The 14013-nt window shown below is 41.7% G+C and overlaps 1 long non-coding RNA gene across 1 annotated transcript; it reads right to left on the reverse strand.

Moving 5' to 3' along the window:
* Positions 1–5986: 5986 nt before the first annotated feature.
* LOC309621801 lies at positions 5987–11200 on the reverse strand. Its single transcript, XR_014240284.1, has 2 exons — positions 9226–11200; positions 5987–8358 (listed from the first exon to the last, which is right to left on the reverse strand). It is a non-coding gene; the product is annotated as an uncharacterized lncRNA (long non-coding RNA).
* Positions 11201–14013: the final 2813 nt, after the last annotated feature.

The raw sequence follows: 14013 nt of genomic DNA on the forward strand, positions 1-14013 counted from the left end.
TGTCATCATAGGTCTTTCATTTCTGTCCTGAGTGAAATGATAAAAAGGGACAGGAAATTTCCCCTCTCAGGACAGCTGTGAATGGTAGGTGAAGAAAAGCACAAGGAGGCAGAGGCTGGAAGCTGAGCAGGTGATACCTGGCATTGTGATTTTTATGCAGTAAAGGAAAAGTGGAAGATGTGACCCATCTCTGTGTCTTGGTGTCCTGTGACTTCTGCTTCACTGTTCATTAAGAGTGAAATTCTTACCTTGTTGAGAGATGGGAGACAACCCCACTTTGGTAGACTATGAAGCAACTGCACTGGGTGAGAAGCTATGGGAGGGTGGGGTGGGTCCAAAGCAAAGAAGACAGCCCCTGCCCTCCCAGAACTCACTGACCCTCAGAAGGCTGATAGTCAACGTCCACAAGGATGTTGAAACTAGAGGGTGTCAACAAGAGAAACATCCTAAGATTGTAGGTAAGAAGATTAATTATACCATGCAAATACTAATCAAAAAAAAGTTGGCATAGCTATACCAATGCCAGACAAAGTAGACTCTAAGGGAAAGAGTGTTTCATACATTTTATATCCTGCACACCCCAACTGGAGCCGAAATGTTTCTGCTCTGTGACTCCTGGCCACTCTGCCTTCTCTGATCTGCCCTGGGGTGTGAATGTCAAGCCAGATCGTGGCTGTCCGCTTTGCCCATCCGTCCTACACCGTTAAAAGGAGGAAGTTCTGCCTCAACCCTAAACCTTAGGTTTTCGCTTTCATCTCTCACCCACGGCATTACCAACTCCTTCTCCTGCTCAACAAGTTTTTCTTGAGTTCCCACGCTGTTCCAGGTACATCTGGGAACAAGATAGATGGATCCCTGCTCTCCTGGGAATTGACAGTATAATGAAGAAGACAAACATGCAGCGACTAAAGAGTCTGAGTTAAACGTGTGGTCATTGCTATTACTTTTGAGTGCACAGGGAGCTCTACTGACCTATGACAAGGGGTTCCTGATTTTAGCTGTTTCCCACCAGGGCTCCAACCACCAAGCCAATTACCACTGGCTCTTCTGAAAAGATGCCAGTAGAGGATGAAACCCTTGACAATCAGCCCCAGGAGGTGTAAGAAGGATAACAGCCCTCTCCTGAATAACTCCTTGATGTTTCAGGCTGCTCAACTCCAACTCAGATGTCTGCTGCTCCTAAACTCTTGAGAAGTGACCACCATCCCCATCTGACACCTGTGGGGGACGCTTGGCTCTGCCCAGGGCTGATTGTAAAGTCAGCCAATGTGGGGCCTCAGCACCCAGGTCTGCAGGCCCTGGGCCACAAGGAGGAAACTGTGTTCTGGCTCGAGGTGACAAATTGCAGAATCAGTTTGGTCTGGTAATTGATTTTGAAACACCTGGGTACAGGCCAGGTGGCAGAGGCCCATGAGCGAGTAAGGGCCTCTCTAGCCAAAGCTGAGTGGATGGATGGAAATTGTCGGGCAGGGGTTGTGGCTGATTTTACATCATGTAACTTGCTGAACATCAGATAACAGGCCTCATTGAAAACTGGCTCATGCCTTTAGGCGGCTTCTCAGAAAAGCCTGTAAATCAGGGCCCTGAATGGCTGCAGGGCTTCTGAATTCAGCCAAAGTCAGTTCCCTTCCTGTCTCCCCAGGCTAGGTTTCAGGGTGGATGCTAGACTCTTTAGTACCTTTTGCAAATTAGTACACAATTTTACTAATTGTCCACTAGACAGACACAGTCCCAGGGACGTATGGTTTGTTAAGGGGAGTGAAGGCTGGGTTTCAGGTCCCTCTTACCGCCTTAGCAGGATGTGTTGTGAAATGCACAACCTGTGCAACTGTGCATGTCAGCCTTGCTGAGCTTTATGATCTCCAAGGACAGTTTCTATCATCCCTCCTTAAAATATGTACCTTGCAAGGACAGAGTTAGCATCAGACCCAAGGGGATGAGCAAGCAGCAATTAGAGAACAAAAGGTAGTAATCCAGCTTCAATTCTACTTCCCTGGCGAAGCCTTCGGTTCTAGGGGCACCAGAAATGATTCTGGATCCTGAACAGGTACCGAATAACCACAGAGACTCTGATAGGACACCCAGAAGGCAGGGCAAGTTTGGGGTTTCAAAGTCCAAACTAACAACCAGGTGTGTTGTTATTATCTCTTACTTTGTGATCCTCAACATCTTGGAGGAGGCAGCCTGGAAAGCATTTCTAGGGGAAGAAGATGAGGAGACTGGGATGGGAAAGCAAGGAGATGATGGGTGGAGCAAAGGCTGGAGGTGGTGGGAGGGAATGGGGCAAACATATAGCGGAAGGGGAGCAACAAAGAAGAGAGGGTAAGCGGGGGGGGTGGGGGATGGAGGTCGGTTGTAGAGCAGGGGGATGAGGAATCTTGGCTGGATAACATTCTATCTTTTTCAGGTTGAAGTCAGTACAATGCTGAAGGGACTGAAGGTCTAGAGTGGTAATGGAGGACCTCTCTGAGGAGGTAACATTTAGGCTAAGAGCAAAGGTTGAGAGGAATTAGTGGACATAATCATTTCAAACAGAGATTTTTTAAATTGAGTATTATTTCATGTATGAGAAACACACACACACACACACACACACAGACACACACAGACACACACAGACACACACACACACCCCTTAAGCACATGGCTCAAAGAGTTTTGAGAAATGAATAGAGCTGTGTAGCCCACGCTGGTGGGAGTAGAGATCAAGGTTCCCTTTTTTCCATATAGACATCCAGGTGTTCCTGAACCATTTGTTGAAAAGACTTTACCTTCCCCACTGAGTTGCTGTCATGCTTTGTAAAAAATTTACTGGTCATATAGATATGGGTCTATTTCTGGATTCTCCTCTATTCCACTGATATATTTGTCTATCTTATGCCAATACCATGTGCTTTTTATTTCTTTTTTCCCCCTCTTTTTCTGTCTTTTATTTTTGGCCTCCTTTTTTTAACTTGACCATATTCTACTTCAATTCCTTTGGTGGTTAGTCAAAATTTTAACAGGTACACTTAAGGGTTTTTTTTTTTTTTTTAAATAAATTTATTTATTTATTTTTGGCTGCATTGGGTCTTTGTTGCTGCGTGCGGGTTTTCTCTAGTTACGGCGAGCAGGGGCTACTCTTCGTTGCAGTGCGCGGGCTTCTCATTGCCGTGGCTTCTCTTGTTGCTGAGCACGGGCTCTAGGTGTGCGGGCTTCAGTAGTTGTGGCACATGGGCTTAGTAGTTGTCGCTTGCGGGCTCTAGAGCGCAGGCTCAGTAGTTGTGGCACATGGGCTTAGTTGCTCCGCGGCATGTGGAATCTTCCTGGACCAGGGATTGAACCCGTGTCCCCTGCATTGGCAGGCGGATTCTTAACCACTGTGCCACCAGGGAAGCCCCTGGTGTTATTTTTTAAACCAGATAATTAGACTATTTACAATCAATGCATATTTAAAATTTTTAAATAATTACACAACTTACAATCAATGCACACGTAGACTGTCCAATCAATTTTTGCTGATTTCTGTCCTCACTAATTCTTCTTACATGACGCAACCTTTGTCTTTATTTTCCTAGTTTCATTCTTTAATACTGTTTTCAGGGAGGGTCTGTGAAGAATAATAGCTCTTGATCTCTGGGTTTCTGAAAATGAATTTCAGTCCAGAGTTCTATGCTCAAATGAGCTGTCATCACGAGTGATTCCATTTCTAAGCATGAGTTCAAGGTGTAGTTCCCAAAGGATTTATCTTATGGACAGCCTCACATGAGTTACACAGCTGTTTTCTGTTTTTTTTTTAAGACAATTTTTTAGAAAGAAGTTTTAGGTTCACAGCAAAGTTCAGGGGAGAGTACAGAGATCTGTAATATAACCACCGTCCCCACACATACACACAGGCTCCCCCACTATCCATATCCCCCACCACAGTGGTACATTTGTTACAAATGATGAACCTACATTGACACGTCATAATCACCCGAAGTACAGAATTTGCCTCAGGTCTTACTGATGTCATACATTCTACAGGTTTGGATAAATGTGTAATGACATGTATCCACCACTGTAGTATCGTACAGATAGTTTCACGGCCCTAAAAATCCACTGTGCCCTGCCTATTCATCCACCCTTCCTCCCTCCCCTGGCAACCACTGATCTTTTGACTGTCTCCATAGTTTTGCCTTTCCCAGAATGTCACAGAGTTGGAATCATCCAGTATGTAGCCTTTTCAGATTGATTTCTTTCACACAGTAACGTACATTTACGTTTCCTCCCTATCTTTTCATGGCTTGATAGCTCATTTCTTCTTAGCACTGAATAACATTCCATTGCCTGGATGGATCAGTTTATTTATCCCTTCACCTACTGAAGGACATCTTGGTTGCTGCCAAGTTTGGGGAATTATGAATAAAGCTGCTGTAAACATCCGTGTGCAGGTTTTTGTGTGGACATATTTTCAACACCCTTGGGTAAATACCAAGGAGCGTGATTGCTGGATCAGATGGTAAGAATGTATTTTAGTTTTGTAAGAAACTGCCAAATTGTTTTCCAAAGTGGCTGTACCATTTTGCATTCCCAGGCCACATGGTTTTGATTTCTGCTTGTTACTGGGGCTAAGTTCCCCTGGTGGCCACGGGAACATTTTGTCTTTTGTTTTCAGGTTTCGCTATATGTTTTTAAACTTGGGGCGTAGTCTGTATCTGTTTAGTCCTCCATCTTGGGCAGACTTGTTTACACTCAGGAACAAGCACTACCGAGACAGAGGACAAAGCAAGTGCACAAACCCTACTGAGGCGAGAGGTTTGGAGAGAAGGCCGTCTGATTGTATGGTCATAAGAGACTGAGAGCTAATAAGGTGAGATTACAAAGGCAGGTCTGAACTACACAGGGCCAGGGTAAGGAGTTTTGAATTTATTCCCAGTGTGGTGGAAAACCATAGAAACATTTTAAGTAGAGAAAGTGACATGATTGATTTCGAGATTTAAAAAGTAATTTGGCATTTATTGCTGGCTTTCTCATTCTCTTTACTTATCTAGCTTCTGAGAGCTCCTGATTTTACTTTCATATACATATGGCTGTTTCCACAGCCTCCAAGCATTTACATTTTGAGAATGCCTTCCAAAATATAAATAAAAGTTTCCAACATTAGTCTGCAGAAAAGAAGAAATCATGGTAAAGAACTGGACTAACACTGGGTTATAAACTGCATGACTCAAAGGAAGCAAAAATGTAATTTGCATTAGTTTTAGCCAAATCTTAGTAAATTAAAATATATCAAGTAATTGTTTAATAAATGCAGTGCAAGAAAAAGAGTGAGATGGAGTAGGGAAACTGTAGATTAAAAGAGACTTAAAAGAAATATCAATGAGTGATTATGTGGACAACTTATTTGGATCTTGATTTAAGCAAACTGTAAAAAAAAATATGACATTTGTTAGATAGTTGAATTGGATATTTTATGATATTAAGAAATTGTTACTTTACATGTGATAATAGTTATTTTACAAGCCCTTATCTTTTAGACATATATACTAAAATATTTTCAGATGAAATGGTATGACGTGATATTTCATTCAAAATAATATAGAGTGGGGTAAGTGGATGGAAGTATAAATGTAACAAGATGGCTGTAAGTAAGTTGTTGAAGCTGGAAAATGGGTACATGGAAACTTATGATACTATTCAGTCTACTTTTGTATAGATTTGAAATTCCACAATAAAAATCTTTGAAAGAAATTTGCCATTTTTAAACATTCAGTAAGAAATATGAATGTAATCAATACAGATTTTCTAGATAAAAGTCTGTGATCCTTCTCCTTTCCAATCATTCTTTTCTTGATTTTATGTATTATCTATCTATCTATCTATCTATCTATCTATCTATCTATCTATCATCTATCTGTCTGCCTGCCAATCTACCCTTACATTGACAATAACAATTGTTCCAAAGTCTGACTCAGAGTTGCTGTCTCAATTTGGGTTCCCCCAGAAGCAGACCCTGAGATGAGGGTTCAAGTGCAAGCAGTTTATTTTGGAAGTGCAGGAAACATGCAAACAACGTGGATAAATCTCAAAACATTATGCTGAGCAAAAGAACCTGGGTACAAAAAAAAATGTACTATAAGATTCCATTTATATGAAATTTTAGAACAAGCAAAACTAACATAATGTGGCAGAAACAGATCAGTGGTTGCCTAAGACAGGAGATCAGGAATTGACCACAGGGAGGAATGAGGGAATTTCTAGGGTGGATGGAAGCAGTCTACGTCTCCATTGTGGTGATGGTTACCCAGGTGAATACTTTTGTCAAAAGTCATCAAACCATAGATTTAAAATGGGTGCATCTTATCACATACACATTATACCTCAATGTTGACTAAAAACAGAAATTCCTTTTACCAGTTGACAGAGTGTCAAAATAAAAGAGACATATAAAATGACCTGACCTTTTAAAAGAGTTACTTTCAAAATCTTCAGCTTGAAGCCAATCTCTTCCTTGGCCCCTTCTCAGGGAAGTTCAGTGAAGAAAGAGCTTTCCATACTTCCTCCACCTTTTCATTTTCTTCCTAAGGAAGAAAGTATTTATTCCTCATCAAGGAAATGAAGAGTGAATTTATATTCGATTTTTTACATTCAGAGTTGATTTAATACGAATTAGAATTTTTGGACTAAGACAGTACTAATTCTAACACTTTTAAGTATTAAAGCCAATAAGCTTCCAACACGCATAATTCACATTCACGAGACGGCTTTTCTTAGCTTCATAATTATTACTTCCTCACACCTTTGGAATCACTGGCATCTATTTCGTGTCTTTCTCATTTTTTGTAATCTCTTCATCTGGGAGAAGTAAGCTCAGGGAGACTTCAGGCATTTCTTAGTTTTGCTCTTCTGCTCCCAGGTATAAACACTTGGAAACATAGTTTCTGATTTGAAAATTACTGACTGCCAATCCATGGGTGCTGGAGGGTGTTTTGAAACCCTCTGCCGCCACCCAGCTGTCTCTGCCTCATCATGAGGACAGATGTTTCAGCCTCACTTTCTTTCACCAGCGAGCCTTCTGGCCCAGTGGCTTCCTACTCGATTCCTGCTGGAAGCTCTAGGGCTTCTGCTACTTTTGCTACGGAGGATAGAAGCCACCTCAGAATTGTACATTTGGCCATATGGATTGTAATGTCTAAAAATCCAGATGCCAGCTTTCCCAGAATCAAGGGCATAGAGGCCATAATCTGTTGAACAGTTCTGAAATCAGCTACAGTCTTACCACCATCTTGTGCAATAACTACCATCCTGCGTAATAACTGGCCAGCCAGCAACCTAACATTCTGGGATTATTTGCCTCCCTTCAAATTTCTCTCCAGCAATATCTGCACTGCAGTTTATCCCACAGAGTTGATTTCTCCTGGCTAATTTGGAGAAACATGTTTTTTCCCTTTCCAAACCTTATTATCCAATTTACAGCGGTAGGAGGTATTCACAGGGATTCAAGAAAAGATTCCCAACCCTCTCACCTGTTGGTGGGAATGTAAATTGGTGCAGCCACTATTGAGAACAGTGTGGAGGTTCCTTAAGAAACTAAAAATAGAGTTACCATATGATTCAGCAATCCCACTCCTGGGCATATATCCAGAAAACGTGAAAACTCTAATTTGAAAAGATACATGCACCCCAATGCATGTATAGCAGCGCTATTTACAACAGCCAAGATATAGAAGCAACCTAAATGTCCATCGACAAATGAATGGATAAAGAAGATGTGGTACATATATACAACAGAATACTACCCAGCCATAAAAAAGAATGAACTAATGACATTTGCAGCAACATGGACGGACCTAGAGCAGGGGTCCCCAACCCCTAGGCCGAGGACCGGTACTGGTCCGCGGCCTGTTAGGAACAGGGCCACACAGCAGGAGGTGAGCAGAGGGTGAGTGAGCGAAGCTTCATCTGCTCCCCATCGTTCCCGATCACTCGCATTACTGCCTGAACCATCGCTTGTATTACTGCCTGAACCACGCCCCCTCCCATCCCTGGAAAAACTGTCTTCCACGAAACCAGTCCCTGGTACCAAAAAGGTTTGGGACCGCTGACCTAGAGATTATCATACTAAGTGAAGTAAGTCAGACAGAGAAAGACAAATAACATATGATAACACCTACATGTGGAATCTAAAAAAACGATACAAATGAACTTATTTACAAAACAGAAATAGACTCACAGACATAGGAAAAATACTTATGGCTACCAAAGGGGAAAGGGGTGGGGGGGAAGGATAAATTAGGAGTTAGGGATTAGCAGATGCATACTACTATATATAAAACAGATAAACAACAAGAACCTACCGTATAGCACAGGGAACTACATTCAATATCTTGTAATAACCTATAATGAAAAAGAATATAAAAAAGAATATATATATTGATATATATAAAATATATATAATTGAATCACTTTTCTCTACACCTGAAACTAACACAACGTTGTAAATCAACTGTACTTCAATTAAAAAAAAAAAAAGATTCCCGGGACTTCCCTGGTGGTCCAGTGGGTAAGACTCCGCACTCCCAATGCAGGGGGCCCGGGTTCGATTCCTGGTCGGGGAACTAGATCCTGCATACATGCCGCAAGTAAGAGCCTGCATGCCGCAATTAAAGATCCTGCGTGCCACAACTAAAACCCGGAGTAGCCTAAATCAATAAATAATAAATAATAAATAATTAAAACAAAAGATTCCCGAACTCACTAGCAGCCGGGGAAATGCAGATGAGAGAAACAAAGTGCCACACCTCTTACAGATAAGATTGGCAAACGTTTTAAAGTTGGTATTTTCATTAGGTATTGCTGCATAACAAAGTGCCCCCCTTAAGATTCTTGGAATCTCTCTTACATAACAAAGAAGATCTAGGAGACATACCTTTAAATCTGACAGCTCAAAATCAGAAAATGGTCTACAGCTGCATCCTTGACTTTGACGATTTACCTGAAAATTATTCTAAGACCAAATTTTATTGACAACACTCCAGATTTGATCTTTGCGTTTTCTTACTTTGAGGACCTTTTGCTTGCTAGAAAGACCACCCTTGTCCCTCACATTTCCTCTAAATTCTGCTACAAAACTAAACAGTTCCTTCTGTAGTTCATCTCTCTGGCTTTTTAAAACCATATTTACCTATTTTACCATAGGCAGCCAGAAGAAGCCATTTGTTGCTTTTAATTTTCTACCTGGGAATTTCCCCAGCCAGATCTTACCAGATGGGGTGGGCCCTGGAGTTAATTTCTGGGAAGAATCAGCCTCAGATGCCTTGCATCTTCTGCTTGACAGAGAGAGTAGAATCTGGTGCCTGGAACAAATCAGAAGGGAGAAGTAAATCCCAAACTAAGAATTTTATAATTCTAACCTCCTGGGGAAGGTACTGAAATTCTACTCCATTACTCTTGAAACTTCAACTAAAGACTTTGAGTTTGTGAATATATGCCTGCAGATAGAATTATCTTGCAAAACAGTGAAGTACGCAAAATCTTTGAGGAGCCAATATTTATTAAATAAATTCACAGAGAGTCACTAAAAACATTTATATGAGGCTAGGTAAACAGAAAAAAAATTTTTTTTCCATTCAATTCACTATTATCTTTAAATACCTACTTCTTTACAAAGCCCTACATGAGGAACTTGGTTTGGAACCAAAGAACAGTGAGGCATAATCCCTGCTTTGAAATTAGGTAATATATCATAGAATAGGACCTAAATGAATATGTGATGACACAGTTATATTCCAAGCAAGCACTCATCAAATAATTGCTTTTCCAATTTTTTTGTTAGCATAGATTGACACGTGAAATCTTTCTTAATATGGGATCACTAATATTGAGAATACCCTATTTATGAAATTAATCATTTACGTTGAAAACAGATTATTAATGTGAATTTAACCCATACCATCTGGAAAAAGTAAATTTAGAAAAAAGGAAATATTAAAAAAATACCAGGTAGTACAATATAATTCTGTGAGATTCTGTTTGGGAAAAATTAGGGTCTTATGGGGCTAGGTTATTTTATGCCTGTTTCCCAATCCTAGTCTTTTGCTTTCCCCTGTAGTGTGACATGAGAGAAAGAGTGTGGGCTTTGAGTTCAGTAAATCTGGGTTCATATACTGCTCTATCACTTAAAAGATGTGTGACATCAGGTGAGTTACAGAATGTCTTTGTACCTCAGTTTCTTCATGGATAAAATGGAGGCAATAAATGATATCTCCGGCCCACAAGTCAGTGCCTGGCTGAGTGTCAGAACTCAACATTTGTTTAACAAACAATCGAATAATATCAGAAATATTCCCGGCACATGGCTGACATTTAATGACAAATCTTCGCATGGCTATTGCAGTGGTATGAGTAACTGCTTCTACCTTGCTTCATTTTCCTCCAGGTAACATCTGGGTCCTCCATTACCAGCTCCCTTCTTGGTTAAATACCTGCTAGGGTTTCTGATGATCAAGTGTGGGTTTGTGCTTTATACTCCTGAGGTAGCTCAGGTTTTCTGTTACCACGGACTCCAGAATCTGGCCTATGGCTCAAACAGCACACTTGTTGTTCTCCATTTTTAAGTTGTTGCCATCCCAATGAGGTTAAATGAGAATCTGAGGTGGGAGCAGCGAAGGTTCAAGGACCGATCCACTTGACATGGGTGTCACATGTGGTAAAGTGACATCAGGGACAATGGTCAGAGCAGAGGTCGGAGATGGGGATGTGGGTGTGACAGCCTGCCATGAGTGGGAGAGGAGGAAGACAAGTTGCTGGGAATCATAGTCTGCCAATATTTGTCAGGTTGTCATCTTCATTACCTGGATGGTCTTGTTTGATCCTGCTGCAATTTTGCAACAACACACGATTACCCCTGCTACTCATGGGCAGACAGGCTTTTCTCCCACCCGCACAATGCGGATGGAAGAGAAATTAGCAAGGGATACCATCCAAATTAAATATGCCTTAAGGAGAACAGTGTGATTTTGTACAAGCGTGTCCATGGACTCCTACTTTACAACGAATGTCTGAAACCAGTGCATCTTTTTTCCTGGGGCAAGTGAAAACACAGGGCCACATGGAAAACAAGCTAAAGGAAGGAAACTCCAGGATATAAAATTGAGCTGCTGGCTTGGAAAGTAGTATCCTCTCTGTGTAAATAGTTTCTTTGTCCAAAGAGGGCTAAACAGGGTCCATTTAAGTGTTAATGACTTTCATGACGATTAAAATTAAAATTAGAACTTACCGTGTAGTGAGAGGCTTATAGCTCTATAAAAACTTACAGAGACACCAAATAATTTTAGTAAACTGCTTATGGAAGGCTATGCCTACAGGGAGAGGGGAGGTCAGACCACAGACTCTCTTTTAAGAAGCTGCCAACACACCTTGGACTCAAATGATAAGGCACCTGTGTGTTCTCTGAAGCCAGGACTGGGAAAATGTATGAGTGTTTCCGTAGGCAAGTGGAGAAACTGGTATCTTCATAAAAGACATTAAACACTGGAAGTTCTCTGGAGATTTTCTTGCAATTACTATTATAGCTATATCTTCTCTCCCTCCCCAAATAGCCCACTTTGATAAAGTTCGTCAACCAACTTGAATGTCAGCGAATGGCTGGTTGTATATGCATGAAATGATGATTATCTTTTAAATTGAATTTTGTATCCATTAGCCAGTGGTATTCAGTTTTCTTCCCCAAGATCTGGGAGGGCAAAAAGTTTCAGTCGCCTGATTTGGTGGCTTTGTCTCTGTGGCATTAACCGCTGAAGGGTCTGCTTCCAGCACAGGCAGCTCCCTTAATGGCTGGAGCAAACATCCCTGATCCCACAGGTGGCATCCTCTTCTTAAGTTGGGTGCATGCTTCCTCAGAGACATGATCAAGTGGTTATATTTTATAGTACGATTAGAAATAAACCTGAGCATTGTGAGACTGAATACACAAATGGACAATGGCCAGACCACATACAAAAACAGAATTTTGATTCATAACCTGCAGCAACCAGCCCAAGAAATCAAACTTTATAATAAACAACTCAGGAAGCCAGCCTGCTACAAGCCAGACCTGGCAGGAAGTCAGATGGTTATCTCCAGGGGCAATCCAGGAAGCTAAAAAATAACTTTGTAACAATCAGCCCCAAATGGTCAGGACTTGGTTAATAACTGACAACTTCCTTAATTTTTGTCCCAATTTCCAATTTGGGATCAACTAGAGAAAGTAAAATACGAGACCCCAACCAATGATTTAGGATACCCTGCTGCTAGCTGGCCGCCTATAGCTTTCCCATGCCAACAGCCTCCAATCAAGGCACGCCTAACCCTTCCCTTTCTCCCACTGTAAAGCTTTCCCACTCTCTGCCTGCCTGAGTCTCTGCTAAGGCACAAGTGATGGTGGCTGACTCCCTAGCTATACAGCAAGCTCAGAAGAAAGTCTTTGTTTTTTCTCATTTGGTTGGTCATTACTTCCATAGCCGTGTGGTTTAAACATGCTCTGTAGGCCAATTGGTTCCCAAATCCATTCATTTAAGAAACATTTATCAAAGCCTTTACTATGAGCCATATCCCTTGCTAGGTGCAGGAGTCAATAAAAAAAGGTAAGATATAGTTCCTGCCCTAGAGGACAGTAAGTAGCTTGACAACTAAGGGGATGAACATGAATGACTCAGCAACCAAGCCGATGGGCATTACTGTGCTGGGCAGTGTTCTCCAAAAAGTGGTCTGCTAACTTCTGGTTACATGAGATAACTTCCAGGAAGTGGAAAGGGTTGAACGTCCTTACTTTAATAGTTGTAAACTTGAATGCAGATTAGAAAAAGCAGGGTTTCAAGCCGTACCAAGCCCATGATTTCAGATATTACTGCTTTAGGATGAGTCTGTATCTGTCAAAACCTAGTCAGGAGATAAAAGCCACCCTTATTTTAACAGGGGAAATCTAACATAAACAATTGTTAATGGGGTATTAAAAAGCTAAAAAGGCAAAAAGACAATGCTTAAGGTTATCATGCAGGAAGCTGCCACTCTCAGGGAAGAGGCTGAAATTGTTCAATTTTAGAAGCTTGGAGGGCCCTGGAGAGCTGAAACTCAAGACCTCTGACAAGAAGTTGCTGCTCAGGGTCTTGCCTGGCGGTCCAGTGGTTAAGACTTCGCCTTCCAGTTCAGGGGGTGCGGGTTTGATCCCCAGTGGGGAGCTGAGATCCCACATGCCTCAAGGCCAAAAAACCAAAACATAAAACAAAAGCAATATTGTAACAAATTCAATAAAGACTTCAAAAATGGTCCACATTAAAAAAAAAAAGAAACTTAAAAAAGCTGCTGCTCAGTTAAAACCAGTGTCTCTGAGCTGAGTAGGGGGCCCTGTGGGCCAGGGTACCAGGCAGAAATCTGAGGGGCACCAAGTGTTATCAACAACTGTGACTTGAATGAACGCCAGCCTTTGCTGGGGTGAAGAGGTATTGTTTGGGGGTGGGGTGGGGGGTGGGGGGTGGGCAAAGGAAGAGGAAGCAAAGAGGAAGCAGACAGGAAGGGCCAAGCCCTTTCTTCCCCCTCTAGCTTTGCTGTCTCCTTCTGGGCTCCATTGGCTGATCCTAGTAAGGAGGCAGCTGGCGAATGAGAAATGGTGTTTGCCTAGTGCCAGCCCAGCATCAAAAGCTGAGTATAGAAGAGTGTTTGAATCTGAGAAACAACAGGTTAATATTTGCAACAGTCTGTCCCTTGGGCCATTCAGCATACACGCACGCATGAACACACGCACGCACACACACGCTTCTAAACGTGATTAAACTTCCCAGAAGAAAAACTCCGTTTCTACCTAACAAATTGCAAACATCCTTTGTACAAAAGATGTTCTCACTCATCCTCCAAAATCCCAGCAGACATTGTATCCGTTTCTGGGAAACAGTCACACTATTCATCTTATCTCCTGTCAGTTACACCTGGACTTTAGTCATAGACCCATCTGAATATTCTATTATCTCAAGGCTAGGAACAAAGTTAACCCTCTTTAAAAAAATGTACACAATAATA

The sequence above is a fragment of the Balaenoptera borealis genome (genome assembly GCF_965194805.1).
Source record: "Balaenoptera borealis genome assembly, contig: HAP1_SCAFFOLD_1013, whole genome shotgun sequence".
In the NCBI taxonomy this organism is placed as follows: Eukaryota; Metazoa; Chordata; class Mammalia; order Artiodactyla; family Balaenopteridae; genus Balaenoptera; species Balaenoptera borealis.